Here is an 18,329-nt window from a genome sequence, read left to right on the forward strand (position 1 = left end):
GCCGTTCAGTCCTATAAGTAAACAGGGCTGTAATTTAAATATGCTGTTAAAACACAGGATTATCTAGACTGTTCACCTCACAGTCCGGTTATTTTGCCCTAAGGTGCAAACAGAATTCCACTTGAATATTACCATAATAACCAGTTACATCTTCGAATTCCGTGGCCACACTCATATTTCCCCTTCTTTGTCGATAGTTATCAGTAATTTCTGTGTAATGGGAAATTGCAGTTGTCATTTTCATAAGCAATCAAATTCTTTAATGAAGATTTTTGGGGTTTTTTTCCCCTACCAACAGGTAACTTAAGAGTAGGTATATTTTGACTTTTTTTTAAGATTAAACATTCCATATAAAACTTCACATGTTTCTAGTCTACTGCACTGGTTGGCTTTGGGGACGGTTTTCACCTCTGTGCTCTATTAGTTGTGCGTCTACACATGGCACTTTGTGGACTTGGAGAAAGATGGGGGAGTCCAGAGGGAGGGAGGGCATTGCTGGGCAGAGACTTAGTAAGACATGAGAGTGGAAGGGACTAAGAAAGGGGGAGGAATGTGGGTACTCAGCAGAGCAGGTAAGACTGCACAGGCTGGGGAAAGTATTCCAGGCTGAGGGGTTTAGTTCACACCCAGAAGAGAAGTGGGGTACCATTGGATGATTTTAAGCAAGGAGGCATGTAGTGAGGTAGACAGCAACCCCCAAAATATCTGTCCAAGTCCTAACTCCTGGCCCCTCAGAATGCAACCTGATTTGAAATAGGGCTTTTGCAGATGTAATTAAGGTAAGGATCTTGAGATGAGATCGTCCAGGTTCACAGTGGGCCCTAAATCCAATGACTCGTGTCCGTGAAAGAGAAAGGAGATGAAGGTTCGAAACTCAGAGACCAAGACTCCATGTGAAGATGGAGGCAGAGATTGGAGTGGTGGGCCCACAAGCCAAGGTGGCTGATGGCCAGCAGAGCTGAGAGAGGGACATGGGATGGATTCTCCCCCAGAGCTTCCAGAGCAGCCAATCCTGCTGACACCTTGATCTCAGACTTGTGGCCTCCAGAACTGTAAGAGAACACAGCCACCTGTTACAGGTCATTTGTTATGGCAGCCCTAGGAAATGAACACAGGTTCATATAATCAGATTTGCATTTCAGAAACATTATTCTGACTTTGGTAGAGGAAAAGAGCTTGAACTAAAACGCAGACCAGTTAGGAAGACTGTAATAATCCAGATGAGACCTGAAAACACCCAGGAGTGTGGCAGGGATGCTGAAGATGAGGTTATTAAGGCAAAGGCCTTTCACAGACATTGTCAAACTCGGGGTTGGGGGTGGGAAGTGGGAGCCAAGGACAGAGCTACCAAGTGGAGAGAGGGCACAGGGGGGAGGCGTTACCAGGAAAGAAGGGCAGCTGGACCCCAGAGATGGCAGGGAAGATGGGTGTGGATGCAAGTAAGAGTCATCATTGCCAAGTTAAGAAATGAATGACTTTCTACCTAATGACCACCGTCAGGCAAGGTCATCCGCTGAGAGCATGCCGAGACAGGGCAGGGAGAAAGCTGTGTCGTTTTGACGCAGTTGGGACCGGAGGATGGAATAGAAAGCTGAAGAGGGGCTCGCAGAATCACTCGCTCTCAGGAGGGCCCAGCTGGGGTTGAAGATCGTGATCTGTAGTAACATGAATTCACTCAGTTGTGCAATTTTTCTTTAGCAGCCATCAGCAGCTTGGATGTGGACCAAGGACGGCAGATGGCTGGGCTGATTCAAGATCAGGCTTCCGCAAAGAGCAGTACATAACATTTCAGTTTGTTTCCAATATGAGCTCTGTTGGACTGATCGACTTCAGTGAATTCTCTACTGTAAACATCGGGTGCAAAAAATACTCCCTAATGGATACATTGTGGCACTGTCATCTGCTGAATGCTCTGATAGCCTTGAGAATGAATGAGCTCTAGCTACGCAGAGAGAGGAACATCAGGCCTGTAACGGTGAGTGACAGATGTAAGACCCCCAAGATACACGCCGTACGATCCATTAATACAAAATTCATTCTGTTTAAGGGTGCAGACGTGGAGTAAAGCTACAGAGAAAAGCAAGGAGATGATTATCCCCAAAGTCAAAAGAGTGGTAACTTGTAGTAGGGAAAGATGGGTGGTGATGACGGAAGCACTGGCCGTGTTCTCTTTCGTGACTTGAGTGATCGCTGATTGTTCCTTTTCTATTATTCAGTAAAACATATGGATCTTGAATGCATTTTTATGCCCATAGATCATACATCATAGTGAAAGAAGAAAGGAGGGAATCTCTGTGACTCTATAAGTAGCATTCAATATCATTTTAATTCTCTACAAAACAGAGGTTAGTTAGTATTCTAATAAGCCAGGATGTGTTTTTCCAATGGCAAGCATGAGCAACTCAAATTGTGTTTAAAAAAAAAAAAAAAAAAAAAAAAAGGAAGTGAATATTATTCAGGCTTGGCTAGGTCCAGGTGCTAAAATGCTACCTACTATGGTCTTTCTCTCTCCACTCCTTGGCTCCGTGTTTCTCAGTACCTCAGTGCTGTCTTCAGTCTCAAGGACTGATAAAGATGGATTTATAAACAAACAAATCTCTTTGTTAGAAATTCTAGCAAAAGCCTACATCTGGCTGTCTCTAGAGTCTCTAGATCATGGGGTCACAGACTTCTGCCTAACCAGTCACTGTAGCCAAGGGATTTGAAATGCTGTTTGGCCAGGCCTGGTCTCCAGGTCTACCCCTGGAGCTTTATATCACAGGGCCTGAGAGTTCCCTAAAGAACACGTAGCCATGTGTTCCCTAAAGGAAACCTGACTTGTTTTAACCACAAGACAGGAGGTGGACAGGGGAGCAGACAAAACCCACCAGTGTCCACTACAGATATTTCCACCTTTCTTTGGTGCTGTCACCAAGCAGTAATTTCCTTTCATTTCCTACTCCTATATTTCAAACACTTCACTTCCTTTCCAGCCCTCTCCCAAATAAAGTGCAAAGGCAAACAAGATAAGCAAAATACACGGAAAAAGACCCAAGAATTTAGAAGGGAGCAAAAGGACTGAAAGAATGAGTGATGCCATTTTCCCCAACCTTTGGCCTGTCATTAATTACCTAACGGAACTTTGGGTCAAAGCTTTCCATCAGCCCAGATATATAATTGCTAGTGACTTACTGACAGTAGATTCCTGCTCGCGCAGTGCAGCAGATTAGAATTGTTCGGCTTGGCAGGACAATGAAGGGTGCCGGATTGACCCAGCTCCCTCAGCTTCGCCCAGTGACCAGCAACTTCTGCCCCAGAGCCTCAGGGGACGACAGAACGCACTGTGCTCCTTAAAGTGTATACAAGGGGAGGTCACCAATGCCCTGGGAGCGTCCAGGACAGGATGGATTTCCCCCAGAGGCAAAGGACAAGCCGCCTACCAGTGACCAAGCCAGCCCGTGCTTCAGGACCATTTCAAGATAATCACAAGCAAAAACGTCTCCAGAATTATGTCTGCGGTTCACTGTATCCTCTCTGCTTCTGCCGACACTGCCACGGCTGAACTGCAAGGCTGATCTGCGCACATTTAAAAGCATCCTGAGATCACCAAACCCTTCCAGTCACCCCTGCACTGGAATCGAGTGTTAATGAAGTCCACTGAAACAGAAGCTCCAACAGACTTTTTAGCCTTAGGACATCTCCTTCCTGAGAATGGCTTGAGGAAACCAGCAACATCAGAACATTCTCAGCAGGGATATTTCTTCCCAATTAAAGCAAAGAAGAAAGACAAAACTGTCTCTTTTCAGTAATTACCAGTAATCATTTCGCAACAAAAGGCTTTGTGGTTCCTGGTACATAGGATCAATGAAGATTAAATTAACATCTGGAAAACCCACATGATTATTCCACAGATACACCTTAGGCTCCCTCCTAGGTGCCCAGCTCTCTAGCAAGCTCTGGGGACCCAAACATGAATAAGATACAACTCCTGTCAAAAAGATATTACTTGGGAATAATTCACCCCTAGCAGCATATTCAGATGACACACAGGCTGCGGTGAAGGGGGAATACTGAAGTAATCTCTTTTTAAAAACCTCTCATCTCCCAGAAAAGAAAATTAAAAATGCAGCTGTCGTACAGGCGCAGGGCCCAGGTCTGGCAGTTAGCCACTGCCCTTGCACCACCCACGGGCAGGTCCCCCACCTCCTCCACCCACTCCTCCCTCCAGACTGCACAGCCCAGGTGCCGAGACACCACGGGGCACCCCGAGGCCAGGGTGCAGAAGGGCTGGGAGTGCCTTAGCCACCCTCTCTCCCTCCTCCTGTGTGAAGCCCTCAGTCCTATTAGGACCATAGTTGTGTCCTCCCCAAAATTCGTAAACTGCAATCCTCACTCCCAGTAGGCCGGAACATGACTATATTTGGAAAGGGGGCCTTTAAAGAGATGATTAAGTTAAAATGAAGTCATCAGGGTAGGCCCTAACCCAACAGGACGGGTGTCCCTATAAGAAGAGGAGATTAGGACACAGACGCTCGCAGAGGAGAGATCATGTGAGGACACAGGGAGAAGACGGTGGCGTCTACAAGCCAAGGAGAGAGGCCTCAGGAGAAACCAATGCTGCCGACACCTTGATCTTGGACTCTGGCCTCCGGACTATGAGGAAATAAATTCCTGTTGTTTAAGCAGCCTTGTCTGTGCTACTCCGATATGGCAGTCCCGGCAAAGCCAGTCCACTGCTCTGCTGCTGGATGCAGAGACCCTACAGAAACTCTCAGGTTCATAGGATGCCTTTTGTTTTTTTTTTTCCTTCCCAATTTGCAAAGCCCAGATAGTTAAAATGCCAGAGACTTTCTTGCTCTTTAGACTGAAATGGTATAGCTTACTAAACCCAAACATGTGCTACACCCACGACGACCCATCCCCCCCAGAAAAAACTTACACGTGGCAACCAAATCCTGTCTTCCTCTCCCTCATGGCTCCCCCTTCTTCCTCTCTCAGACAAGTCCCCAGACGATTTTAAGGATTTTAAGACGTTGCATAACCTGGCTTGGAAGAAAGAGCCAGTGGAGATTTTACTGAATCTGGCTTCACGTGATGGTAACAGATTGTGAACTATACGTTTGCCAATTTTCCCCCGTGTCAGACCATTTTTAAGTTTTGTGTGCACAGAATGGCATTTAAAGGCCTTAAATATCTCTCAAGGGAAAGAAAAGAGCAGAAAATAGCCCACGAAGTTCACATAACGTGAGCAAGAACAGCTGATGCAAAGTTTGGGGTGGGTTTTGGTTTTTGTTTGGGGGAGGGAGGCGGCGGCTTTTCTGGTTGGTTGGTTTTGTTGTTTTGCTTTGGGGCTGAAGACGGGAGCAGGGAACAGAAGGGAACCCAGTTACAGGCAGCTATTTAGGAAAGTCCTCTCTAGACGAGAGGGGGAAGGGCTCAGGACTGCTGCGGCTGGCTGGCGGGTGAGCAAGCTTGGGGGGGTCCCTCTATGATGACCTGGCAGGCAGCTCCGCTGCTGGGTCTCAGGGCACCCAGCCTCCACCTCAAACCCACCCCCTCTCAGTCTGTGAACCAGTGGTTGTTTAAAAAAAAAAAAAATGTTTTTTTAAGCAGACTTCCTGTTATGTTCAAGGAAGGCTTGGGCCGTTTTATTATTAAGCAATTTTCTTTTTAAGTTTAAAAAAAAAAAAAAAAGGCCACATTTCCCCTCAGACTAAAATCTGCCTTACTCAAGTATCCATGTTTTAAATCTCATATTTTCTTAAGCCCTTAATTAAGCCTTCCAAAAGCTCGGCTATGTTTAATTTGCATTCCGAAACAGAAAATCTAATGTGTTTTAACATTGTCTGCTTCAGCTGAAAAGGAAACTGTAAATTTATACAGTCTGGTTTTTTTAAAAAAAAAAAAGAAATTGGCAATTACATCCTAATGAGTCTCCGGAATGGGGTTCCAACGCCCCTGTCCTTAGCCTTCCGTCCCTCCTCCGTCCTCTGCTCCCATCCCCCTCCTCCTCTACCTTCCCTCCCCCTTCCCTCCCCCTCCTCCTCCCATCCCCCTCCTTCTCCCATCCCCCTCCTCCTCCCATCCCCCTCCCTCCTCTGCTCCCTTCCCCCTCCTCCTCTACTTGCCATCCCCTCCCCCTCCGCCTCCCTTCCCCCTCCCCTCCCTTCCCCCTCCCCCTCCCTCCTCCTCCCACTCCTCTGTTTCACCTCCCATTCCTCACCGCCCCCTTCTCCCTTCGCCCTCCACTCCCTCCTGCTCGCTGTGACCACCTTCCCGCCGCAACTGCAGGCTCCCTCCTCCTCCTCCTTCCATCTCCCCTCCCCCCATACTCCCTCCCCTCCCCCATACTCCTTCCCTCCTCCAGCCACTCGCGGCGGGGGAGGGGCGAGCCTGGAAAGGTCATGTGGCCTCCTCGGCCTCCGGGACGGGGGAGGGGCGGCGGCCGAACCTGTTCTTTGTTAAGAGGTCAACGCCAGCGCCCAGCCCCGCCAGGAAGGAGTTACCGACGACCTTCGAAGAGCGGCGCACTCGCAGCGCCCCCCACCCCCCCCACCCCGGCCCCTCCCCCCCCACCCCGGCCCCTCCCCCCCACCCCGGCCCCTCCCCCCAGGCTTGCCGGCCCTGCTGGCCCTGCTCTCTCTAAATCCTCTGCTCCCAAAACACTGCTAGGGCTCACAGTTTGCTCCCGGGGATCCTAGGGCCTTTCGGGGCGGGGAGTGGGGGCTGCGGAGAAACGGGAAAGGGACAGCAGAGGGGCTGGGCCGCCGCGGGGGACTGGCGGGTGGGTCTGGGGATAGGTGGACGCGGGGGCCAAAGGTAAAGGGGAAGGTCCTGGAGGCCGGGGGTGCTTTGTGGTAGCACTGGGGGACGGAGGTGGAGGATTCAGGGAAGGGAAAAGCCAGATCCACACGTTTAGGGCTCTCCGTCCTGTCGGTGGACGCAGGAGGGTTGCTCTGAATTTCTGCTGAATGTCAAAATGGTGAAGTACCCGCTGCACAGTTTGAGAACCGCTCCCCACTACCCAGCCCTATAATTAAACCCCCAGTAGGACCGCGCGGGAGGCTGGGCCCTGGAACTGCTGTGTGCTGCCTGCCTAGTATCAGACGCCCCATAAATGTAACCTCAGAAGCCGCTGGTACGGTGTAGTGGCGAGAGGGTTCGCAAAGTTATCGGAGACGGTCGGGCTCATTCCTGAGCCTCCTGATGAAATATTTGCCACTTTCCTGAGACTTTACCGCTTAGATGTTAAATGATGTTTACTCTTCCTAATACAAAGCGAAGCATAGCCAGTTTTCTGTCCAGGAAAATAAAGATTCCCAGAGAAAACCGGTGTTAATGTTTGCGTGCATGACATGCCTGTCGTTTTTCTCTGCAGAAAAAAATGTTCCATCCAAACATGGGAGTTGAGGGTAGCAGGGAGGTGAATTTATTAAAATGGGGCTCGCACTGTCTAAATAGCTTAGCATTCTGATTTGGTTACCTAGCCTTAAAACTATTTTTTTAGGTCGCTAAATATTTTTCAAAGGCATACTTTTAATGACGGCTTAAAATTCCAGTGTATACAGTTTTAATTTCCTTAGTGCAGAGCATTCTTCTTGTTCAACCCTAAAGAAATTTATCCTAAATTACCTCCTTGTGTAGTTATACAAGTAACTTTCTTTACCCGCAACCCGCAGGGCAAAAAAAAAATGGTTACAGTTTCCTCCTGCCATGGATAAGTGTGTTGACTGCTTGCTTTGGGATTATTTGGTATTCCTATTTGAAGCTTTCCAGTGTTAAAGGTAGAAAAAACATTGGCAAATTTTCCAAGCCAAGAGCTGCTTCCTGTCCTTTGAGACCTCAGATCAGAGAAGAGGTGGGCCTGAAGGGGGAAAAAGCATGCTTCAGGTGACTGGAGAGAACCGAAAATACCTGAATACCCTGGTCTCGGAAGGATCTGGGATGGGAAGCTCTCTGTCCCAGAGCACTGCCTGTCACATTCCCTGGGATATCCAGCAAAGCCAAAACGTTCATGGTGAGGAGTGGAAATTTTCCCTCTGTTGTATTCTGTTAAGTACACAGTTTTTGTTTATATACACATGCACATTTTAGGGGCATGATGGACATCACTAATTACATAAAAATTGAATGACTTTGAACGCACAAAATTACGTGGTAGGGCAAGGAGGCATCACCGAGAGAAGACATCAGTCCCCGCCTGTTAATGACAAACTTCACAGGCCTGGGAGACATCGGGGTGATGGGTGTGAATGATTCCCTCTTTTGGTACCCATCACACGGACTTTGTAAGCAGATTGTTTCCCCAGGTTATTTTTTCCCATGCTTCAACACAGACTGTGAAAAGAAGAGATGTGAGAAAAATGCACAGCCTTTCATTTCACGAAGCAAGACCCCTCAACTTGGGTTCTATAGTCGAGAACTAATTCCAGAGGCGTTCTTGTATCTCTGCAGAACGCTCACGTAGTGAATTTTTTGTTCTTTGAATCGACAACTTCAGTGTTATAGTGTGACCAGTCGTAAATAGCCACCCAAGAGGAAGGAAGACACACGTCCACACAGGCTCCTAGAGCAGTGTTCACAGCAGCATTATTCAAAGAAAAACTGGAATCACCCCAGACGTCCATCAGCAGCTGAGTGGATAAACAGAATGTGGTCTCTCCACACAATGGAATATGAGTCAGCCATAAAAAGAAATGAAATACTGATTCGTGCTATAGCGTGGTTACAACTCAGAAACGTTATGCTGGGGCACAAAAGGCTGCCTGTTATTTGATGCCATGTCTTTGAAACGTCCAGGAAGGATTAACCTACGGAGACAGGAGGTAGCTGAGTGGTTATTGCCAGCTATAGGAGGGGAGAGATGGGGAGTGACAGGTGATGAGTGCCACGTTTCTTTTGGGGGTGATGAATATGTTTTAAAACTAGATTTGTAGTCATGGTTGCACAACTCAGAATATACAAAGAAATAACAACACTGAGTTATACACTTACGGTGGGTGGATTTTATGGGATGTAAATTGTATCTCAAGAAAAGAATTTTTTAAGGCAGTAATATAATGCAATTTTTGCAGACACTGTCTCTAAGTGAAAAGGGGCCTCTAACACAGACCTATTGAAGACAGAGTATCTTCAAAATAAGCCACCCTGACACTAGCACATGGTAGAGCAACTCTGTGCCAGACACTGGCTTTTTCTTTGAGGTGTTTCTCTGTGACCCTGATCCTACTGGGTCTGAGCCCTAATCACTCCATCTATACACTTGAGCTCAGTCCTTGTAGTCTTTTCTGTCTTCCTGCATTCTGCCCGAGGAGCCTTGTGACGGTATGCTTGGCCGCCTCTCCCAAATACCCTACAAAAGACTCCATGAATTGATCTCACGGGAGATTTATACAGTTAACCCCTGATTCCTGAGGCTACAGTGCAGGGTTTCCTCCAGCTAACCTCACCACACTTAGCTGAGCTCTTTTATCTTTCCTTCTCTCCAGATAGGAAATGTGCTCCTGACCGTCCACAGTCAGAAGCACATTTCCAGTCGAACCCAAATGCTCAGGAAATCACCCTTACCCTTGCCATGTGTGACAACCTGTAACTTTCTTGTTTATCCACTTTCATTTCGTTTTTTCAACGCTGGTCACCACCTACTCCATTGAATTCACAACTGTCTAATCACATGAGTGACCCTCCCTCCCCGGTTCAGAAAATACTGATCCACGGGGGTATTAGGCAATATATGCAGACCTTTTGGTTGTCACAAGTGGGCAGGGGGTTGCTCCTGGCATCTGGTGGGTGGAGGCCGAGGATGCTACTCAACGTCCGACAGTGCCCAGCACAGCGCCCACAGCGGAGGACGATCTGGCCCCAAACAGCCATCGTGCCAAGGCTGAGAAGCTCTTCTCTCAGCTCGAGCAAAGTAACCAGCAGAGGAGGATCCTCTGAACAGGTCTTGTAGTTAACTCTGAGACGAGGCTGAAGGAGAACGCTCTGCAGCTGACGACGGTGACCTCGTTCCTGCCTCTCCTTTCTACTTCTTGGTGTCTTCACCTTCTGTAGTGCTAATCCAGTGCAGACAGTGTAGGTCCCCAGACGGCTTAGCTCCGGAGGGAGAGGCTTGACCTGTTATCAGTACTTAGCTGAGGGCTGGTTTGCGCTCGGTGGGTTTGCACAGGCCTCGATCAACCTAACTCGTGTGGGAGAGTATTGTATCCCTGTGAGCCCCATTCAGGCCCCCTAATTTTTTTTTTTAATAGTTTTTGGTTTTGTTATTTTTATTTATTTATTTATTTATTTATGGCTGTGTTGGGTCTTCGTTTCTGTGCGAGGGCTTTCTCTAGTTGCGGCAAGTGGGGGCCGCTCTTCATCGCGGTGCGTGGGCCTCTCATTATCGCGCAGGCCCCCTAATTTGAACCAGCTTCTTCCGCCAGTGGTTGGTCCCCAGGGGAGTGTGGGTCTTTGTTATTTGGGCCTAAGGTTGCTTTGCGTTGCAGCGTTCTGAAATGAAGGCCCGCTCTGCCCATACCACGGCCTCAGAATGACACGGGCCTGGCTCCCCCCTGCACGCACCTGGGCTGCAGTAAGCGTCCAGCGTTGGTCCCTCCTCCTGCCGTGTGGCTTCTCCACTCACATGTGCCTCTAGCCTCCCCCATGCGGTCCCCCCCCCCCCCGCCGCCCTGCCTTCTGCTCCTTTGGAAAGTTCCTCCTCGCCAGCCCTGCCCGAACTCTCGTTCTTTCTCACTTGAGAACCCAGGAACCATCCACAAGGCAGCTCACGGGCCTCCACTCACCTCCACACTTAAATCACACGTTCCCTAAACTTTAAAAACGCCTACTGCTGGAAACCTACCCCCAGAGATTTGGGTTTCTTTGGTCTGGGATGTGGCCCACCCATCGGAATTTTTTAAAGCTACCTGGAAACCCAAAGGGGGAAAAAAAAATTTTTTTTTTAAAGGAGAGTTCCCAGATGACCTAGTGGTTAGGATTCTGGGCTTTCAGGGCCAGGGCCCAGGGTTCAGTCCCTGGTTGGGGACCTGAAATCCGGCAAGCCACGTGACACGGCCAAAAAACACAACTACTTGGAGAGGGTCATGTGTAGCCACGGTTGGGGCTCTCCTTCCCCTCTTCTCCCACTTTGCTGATCCCCAGTGCGCCGCTGCGTTTCTTCACTTTGTTCCCCTTAGAAGCACTTGGAGAACTCTGGGTTTCTCTTTTGGGGGGCATTTTCCTGTGAGTTAATATTCTGAATTTGGACTCATGGAGGCTTCTCCTAGGAAAGAAATAATGCTAGATTATTGCTGGGGGAATGGAACTCAGGAACATGTTTTGAAAAATATTTTTTTCAGTTGTATGAACTCTAACACTGTTGGCATTTGGGACTGGATCATGCCCTGTGCATGGTAGGGTGCTGAGCCACATCCCTGGTCTCCACCCACCAGATGCCAGTTCCACCCCCTGCTCCTAGCTGTGACAACCCCAGTGTCTTCAGACACTGTACACATTCCCTGCGGGGAGCAAAATCGCCCCAGTTGAGAACTACTGATGTAAGAATATACAGAAATATGTTTCTGCTTTGCTGATTTTTAACTACGTTAAAAAATATACTTTTTCAAAATATTTTTCAATCTTATTGAATGCCAGCAGCACTTTGTTTTGTCGAGGTGGGAGAGAGAGTGTCATGCCCATCCTCCCGGGTACTTGAAGAGGAAAGCAGGAACAGACCTGCTGGAAGAAGAACGACCTGGAACGAGGCACAAATCAATGGGAGGCAATGCATTCAGTGAAATTAGCAGAGGCACGGCCTGGCCTGTTCTGTCTCCCGACCGCCGCCCTGGTTCAGGCGCTTGCCTTGCAGGCGTCCACAGAGCTCCCACTGCTGACGGGCCCAGGGCACCTCCTGACTTCCATTCTGCCTTCCATCCAGGCCAGTGCAGCTTCCTCTCTCTGGGGATCACGGGACCCCTTCCCTCTGCGAAGCTGTGCCTTCACGCACCCTCAGACGCCAGAAGAGCTGCCTGCAGTCAGGGACGAGATGTGGCCGGGTCGAGAACCGTTTGTCACTTCTGCATGATGGGGCACCATCAGGCACAACGCCACCCAAGCTTGTCTGCACACAGCTGTACCAGGGGCAACAGATAATGATGAGGCGTCTTTCCAAACAAACAGAGCATCAGGGGAGTTTTTAAAATTTTGCAACATTTCTAGAACTATGTTAGGAATTTCAGAGGAGACACTGGCCCTTGGATTCTCTCCTCCTGAATTGTTTGTGGGGAAATGAGTCATGCTGTTTCCCTTTCTCGGACCTGCGTGCAGCACACTGCCGTGTAAAGACGTGTCCACGTGTGACTACACAGAGAGCCGCTGCACAGGGCGTGGGGCATGGCGTGGAAGGGAAATGCAGGGGGCTGTGTTCAGAGGCAGGACAAAGGAAGTTTCCTGGCTTCTGCGGTCTCTCTTGACCTGTCTTGGTGTTTTTACCTTCAATGTCACGCTGCTTTGGGCACTGCCACTCACAGGTGGTCCCCCACAGGTGCTGGGGTACCATGACTCAGCAAGTGGGGCACGTCTGATGACCCCAGCCACCGCCCCGCACGCAGGGCAGAGGGCGGCAGCAGTCCTGGGTGGGGACGGGGAAGTGGGCTACAGAGAGCCCCCTCCCCGGGGAGCTTCCCGGCCCCAGCTGCACGCTCCGTTATCCTCGGACTTCACTTTCAAGTCACACACTCAAAGATAAAATTATTACCGCTGTCAGTATGGCAGTTTCAGAGGATTAAACCCCAAACCAGGACCCCATGTGAGCATGGGGCCTTGTGCCACTGAAGTGTCACACAGCCATGAAGCTGGCCCTGCCTACCCCTAAAGCGTCAGCCAGTCTTTGACATAACTAAGTAAAGGATAAAGAAGACATTTTCCAAATCACAAGATGATGCAATAACCAGTTGCCCAAATAATTCCTTCTATTAGAAACAGAATTAGCATTTCAAGCACTTTTGCTCTTCTCGGTTGCCAAATTCCTTTTTCACATCGTTAGTCTCTATACAGTGAAAACATACAGTGTACATTTTTTAAAAATCAGCCTCCTTTTTTTGTAGTTCCTGGCATATATTTCTTGACTGATTTGTAAAACAGCCAAAAAAGAACTGAGGATTTGTTGTGCCCAAAATACATACATTTCACAAAATGAGGTTGTCCCTTGCTCAAAATATAATGAAATCACTTGCCCGGAGTTTGAAAGGGCCTAAGAAGTGGGGAATAAGTAGGAAAGCGTGATGGTAAAGGATTATCACCGGAATCTGTCACTTCTCGGCCAGGGTTTCTTGGCATGCAGACCTTGAACCTCCTGCACTGGGATCTGCCCAGCCCCAGGGACCAGAGCTCCAGGGCTGACATCCTGGGCGTCCGCCTTTGTAACAAACACCCCAGGTGGCCTGACGCGCCCACGCCTGGAGAAGCACTGCCCAGTGAAACGTGGCTCCGACTGGCCCCAGGCCATCGTGGACAGCACGCGCTCCTCCTAGGAGTGGCGTGAGCCCCCTCGTGTTCTAGCTGCTGCGCTCGTTCTTAGACAGCCTTGGCGGGAATACCAGGCCACAGACACACGGAGTCTAAAGGCGTCCCCAGCTGCCACAGAGGCGCGGAGTCATGCAGCAAAACTCTGAGGGCGTGGGTGCCCGGCTCCTGGCCCTAAACTCGCCTCTCCAGCCGTTCTGGGTTCAAGGAGCACATGCAGGAGCTCCTTACACTGCTTCATCCTAGCTTCTCCACCTCCTGAACCAGCTGTTGAAAACTACCAACGCCCTTTGTGTCCTCCCTGTCTACAATCCCGACATGCGATAGGAGAGAAACCTCAAAGCGCAGATACCTTATGCTCGGGAAACACATTCCTGTCTTCTTAGGAGGTGACTTTCTTAACTTTAAGAAATCCTCCACCCGTGAAATGTTTTTGTTTTATTCTTGAGACAGAAATCTGCCAATTTGGTAAATTCTTTCTTAAACAAGATTCGTCATCTGTAGTTCTAAACATCTTTCTTTTGGGGGGAGGGGTAATTAATTTGCACTGGACAGGATGGACATTTGCTCCCATTTTTGAGTGTCCAGAACACTGCCTTCCGGTCACATCTGCCATTCGCCCAGCCATGCATCTGTTACCTCCAGGACACTCGGGAGAGGGAGCTGGTCCTTGTTCTATCAGCACATTTGTTTTTGAAAGGATCCCATCTGGCAAAACTTTGTCTTCTTTCCCCGAAATTTTTTGCCACAAGAGATGTGTTGATTTCATTTAAACTACGAATATACTGTAAAATACAAGAGCCCCAGGAGCCCTAAATGCAAAAGAAAAAAACTTTAGGGTAAAATAGGAAGAAAATAAAGAGATTATATCGATAACTTCTGAGAAGCTTTCATAAATTCTGCAAGATGGTGATAACTGTCGACAACCTGGCAAGTGTTTCGGGGAAACGTACAGGAAGCGAAACCCACTATGTGCATCACGGAGCCAGCATTTCAGCGTGTAAAGCCCCTCAAGCCTTCGGGGTCCTCAGAGCCATTTTGTAACCTACACACTCCATGGAGATGATACCCTCACTGTCTACATCCCATCCTCCAGCACAAGACTTCCTGGAGGATCTAATGGGACAAAGCTTTGAAACGAACAAACAAACGAACCAAGGGTGGGAGGGGCAGGAACAAACTTGGCTCTTCCCCAGAGTCTCTCAGGGTGATTGGTCTTTCTTTTCCTCTCTTATCCAGCCCCCACCCACCGCCCACCTCACCCCCCCCCCCACCCCCGCTTCTTGTTCTCCATCATTATTTTGAGTCAGCAAAGAGGAAGTGTCAGGGGACTCCGCAGGAACACTCCTGATAGGGTACCTAAGGAAAAACGGCAACATCTCTCCTGTTCTTTTTACTCAGAAATCTGTGTTTGATTGGAGGATGCACTGTTCAAAGCAAAGAACTCCTTGGAGATTCTCCGGATAAGAAAGAGACTCATAGTAAACCAGTTCAAGGTCAGGCGGATGGGGTTTTTTTGGCTTGGTTTGGCAGCGCAGCTCCCAGGCTCTCCGGTACACCAGGGCGTGCCTTAGCTGGATGTCTGCACAGAGAGTCACTTTTCATAAGGATCTGAAGGTGCAGGGGAGCGTCAGCCAAGGACAGCTGCCAAAAATAGCCAACTTCCAGGGCTGCAGAGAAACTGCAAGACCAGCGTAAAAGGACCCAAGTCACGCCAACTAACCCATCGATGCCAAGCCAGGGGGCTAGGTTATAAAACACCCAACAGTAAGATTTTTAGAAGGAGTGTTAATCTACTGGAATACGCATGGGGCTGCAGTTCAGCCAGCTGAAAGGAAGGTGCATTTTAGAAACTCAGCAAGGTGCATCCCCAGTAGAGAACCACTAGGGTAAGATGACTAGGAGAGCAAACCGGCCCGGTTAGCGTCAGGAGACAGTCCAGTCAGTCACTGGAGTGGGGGAGGGGAGGTTGTGCTTCACGCAGTCTTGTAGGGACCCAGAGCTCTTCCATCTTGGGCTCTGCCGTCCGCCAGCATCTGCATTCTGCGGTCTAGCAGGGAAGCAGAGAGAGAGCATGGGGCAGTGAGATGGGGGTTCCCGGAGCAGGAACGCAGCAGCTGTAGAGCACTGCCCTTCCCCCGCATTCAAGGGCCAAGACTGGCAACAGGCCTCATAAACCTGCAAGGGAGGTGGAATGCCGGCTAGCTTCATGCCCCGAAGAAAACAGAAACGGTAATGGGGTTTGAAGAGCACGTGTATTCTCCATCAGACATAAATGCTTGTCATGGTCCGCTGTCCCTCTAAAGAAATCTCTGGACGGATACACACCGACCCAGGCGTGGAAACAGTGGGGGAGGGGATCTGGGTGTCTGAGAGTCGTGAGAGGGCAGGAGAGTTGCTTCCCACTATTGAGACGTTTTGAATTTTATGTGCATGTCTACTAAAGAAGAATGAATTTTCGTTTCAAGTCCTCATTAGGAAAATAACGAGAGCTCAATGCACACAAGCCCCTAAAATGGATATAAACGCTTCCACAGGTGAATATAAAACTGCCTGTGTTCTTGAAGACCAGAGTTCTGTCTTCTGAGGGAATTAAAGACAGAACACTTCAGATTCAGTGAATGTGAACAGGCTTTCACCAAAATCGATTATATCTGCCTCTTTCAGTCAGTCTCCTGTCCCTTCCATATGAAACAGTTCTTGATTACTTTCAGAGTAATTGGGACCAAAATGTGTCTCTGTGAAAACATATTATTAAAACAGATCAGGATGATTTTAATCGAATTCATGATTTTAAAAAAAAACCAATTTCATATGAATTTCCTCTATTCCAGTTTGAAAGGTTTTGCTCTAATAGCCATTCCTGTTAGGATTGCTAAACATATTTTACTTAATGTTCATAAACAGATAAGCAATGTAGAAAGGTTCTTACTGGAGATTCACTTTTTTTTTTTTTTTATTTATTTATGGCTGTGTTGGGTCTTCGTTTCTGTGTGAGGGCTTTCTCTAGTTGCGGCAAGTGGGGGCCACTCTTCATCGTGGTGCGCAGGCCTCTCACTATCGTGGCCTCTCCCGTTGCGGAGCACAGGCTCCAGACGCGCAGGCTCAGCAATTGTGGCTCACGGGCTTAGTCACTCCGCGGCATGTGGGATCTTCCCAGACCAGGGCTCGAACCCGTGTCCCCTGCATTGGCAGGCAGATTCTCAACCACTGCGCCACCAGGGAAGCCCGAGATTCACTTTTTATTGAAAGAAAATACTCCACTAGAACTTCTGCACACTCTCTTTCTTCCCTGTTGGCTTACAGAATATAGATCCTAGGAGATAGTAACATTGTTTGGGGGTGTGATGTTTTGTTGTGAGTTATTGGGGGTGTGATGTTTTGTTGTTCTTTGTCGTATTTCCTGGTAATTAAGTCCTTGCCAGAGGCCCTTTTAATTTTTAAAATTCCTCTAAACACTGCTGTTTTGGAGTAGTTAGAAAATAATTTTCAGGTAACTACTCTTGTATGCTCACTAGATTAAAATTTTAGATCCTTTAAAATATTTGTATCACTCAGCTTTTTCTGCATAACAAAATCCCCAACGCTTAATGACTGAAAACAACCACCATTTACTTAGCTCATGATTCTTTGAGCTGGATTCAGGTGAGGGGCTGGACTCAGTCTTGGCTGAGCTCAGTTATGAATCTGTAGTTGGCTTGCAGGTGAACTTGAGACCGGCTGCTCAGCAGGTGGTTTGTCTCTGCTCCACATGGTCTGCCTCCCTCCAATAGGCAAGGCAGACCTCAGAGAGAGAAGCGGGGTGTAGAGCTCTTGACACCTAGGCCTGGAGCTCACACATTGTCCCTGCTGTCACATTCTGTTGGCCCTAGCAAGTTGTAAAGCCAGGCCAGATTCAAAGGAAGGGAAAATAGGTTTGACCTGTTGATGGGGCTCATTGCAAAGGGGCATGCATGCAGGTAGCAGTGAAGGATCATGGCCGTTCTTACAATCTGCAATAGTATTTATTTCTATTTTCCTAATCACATTCTCCTATACGGAGGTTTTAAAAATCCAAGCCTGTAAAGAATGGGGTAAAAGAGTTGAAAACCAGAAATCTCCACTGGGTTCTGATTGGACACAAGCCCTGAATGGAATGTCCTGAATGGGCATTGTTTTTAAATTTTGAAACGTCTGGCTACATATCTGTCCTCAAAATATAACCTTGAACATCAGATTCTTGAGTTGCTCCCAAAGCTACCTGTTTTCTTGCTGGGTAAAATAATTACCCGTCTCCTGCAGCAGTGGAAAATCACATATGATCATTGTAGAGATAGTGGTGTTACAGCAATAGGAAAAGATGTTGATTTGATACAAGGTTTACATAGCTAAAACTCATGGATGTTGAACAAAACAGCCTCATTATTTTTGTATTCCATTCAAAATGCAAGGGGTGGTGGGGAAGGAGAGGCAAGCCAACTTTATTAAATGGAAAAGGACAAAAAGGCAGTAAAAGAAAATCATTAATGTCTTGTTCACGAGGAGGAGGCATTAACCAAGAATAATGAAAAAAGAAAATTGACAGCATGGTCCCTGGTGAAAACCAGGCTGCCGCCACAACTAAAACCGACCTGGGGCTCAGAGCCCGTTCTCCCTCCTCCCGTCCCACCCTGCCACCGCCTCCCAACCCTTCACAGGATCGTGGATCCACTCTCCACACATGCTATGATTTCCTAAAACATCACAAGGAGCTGGGGAGAGCACCCCCAAACTATTTCCTTACATTTGTTTATATTGGCAGCACATTTCCAAGGGGTAAAAATACCCATTCCCCCTCACCCCCAATATCTTTGGTGTTAAAATAAGAA

The sequence above is a fragment of the Balaenoptera musculus genome, chromosome X (genome assembly GCF_009873245.2).
Source record: "Balaenoptera musculus isolate JJ_BM4_2016_0621 chromosome X, mBalMus1.pri.v3, whole genome shotgun sequence".
Lineage (NCBI taxonomy): Eukaryota > Metazoa > Chordata > Mammalia > Artiodactyla > Balaenopteridae > Balaenoptera > Balaenoptera musculus.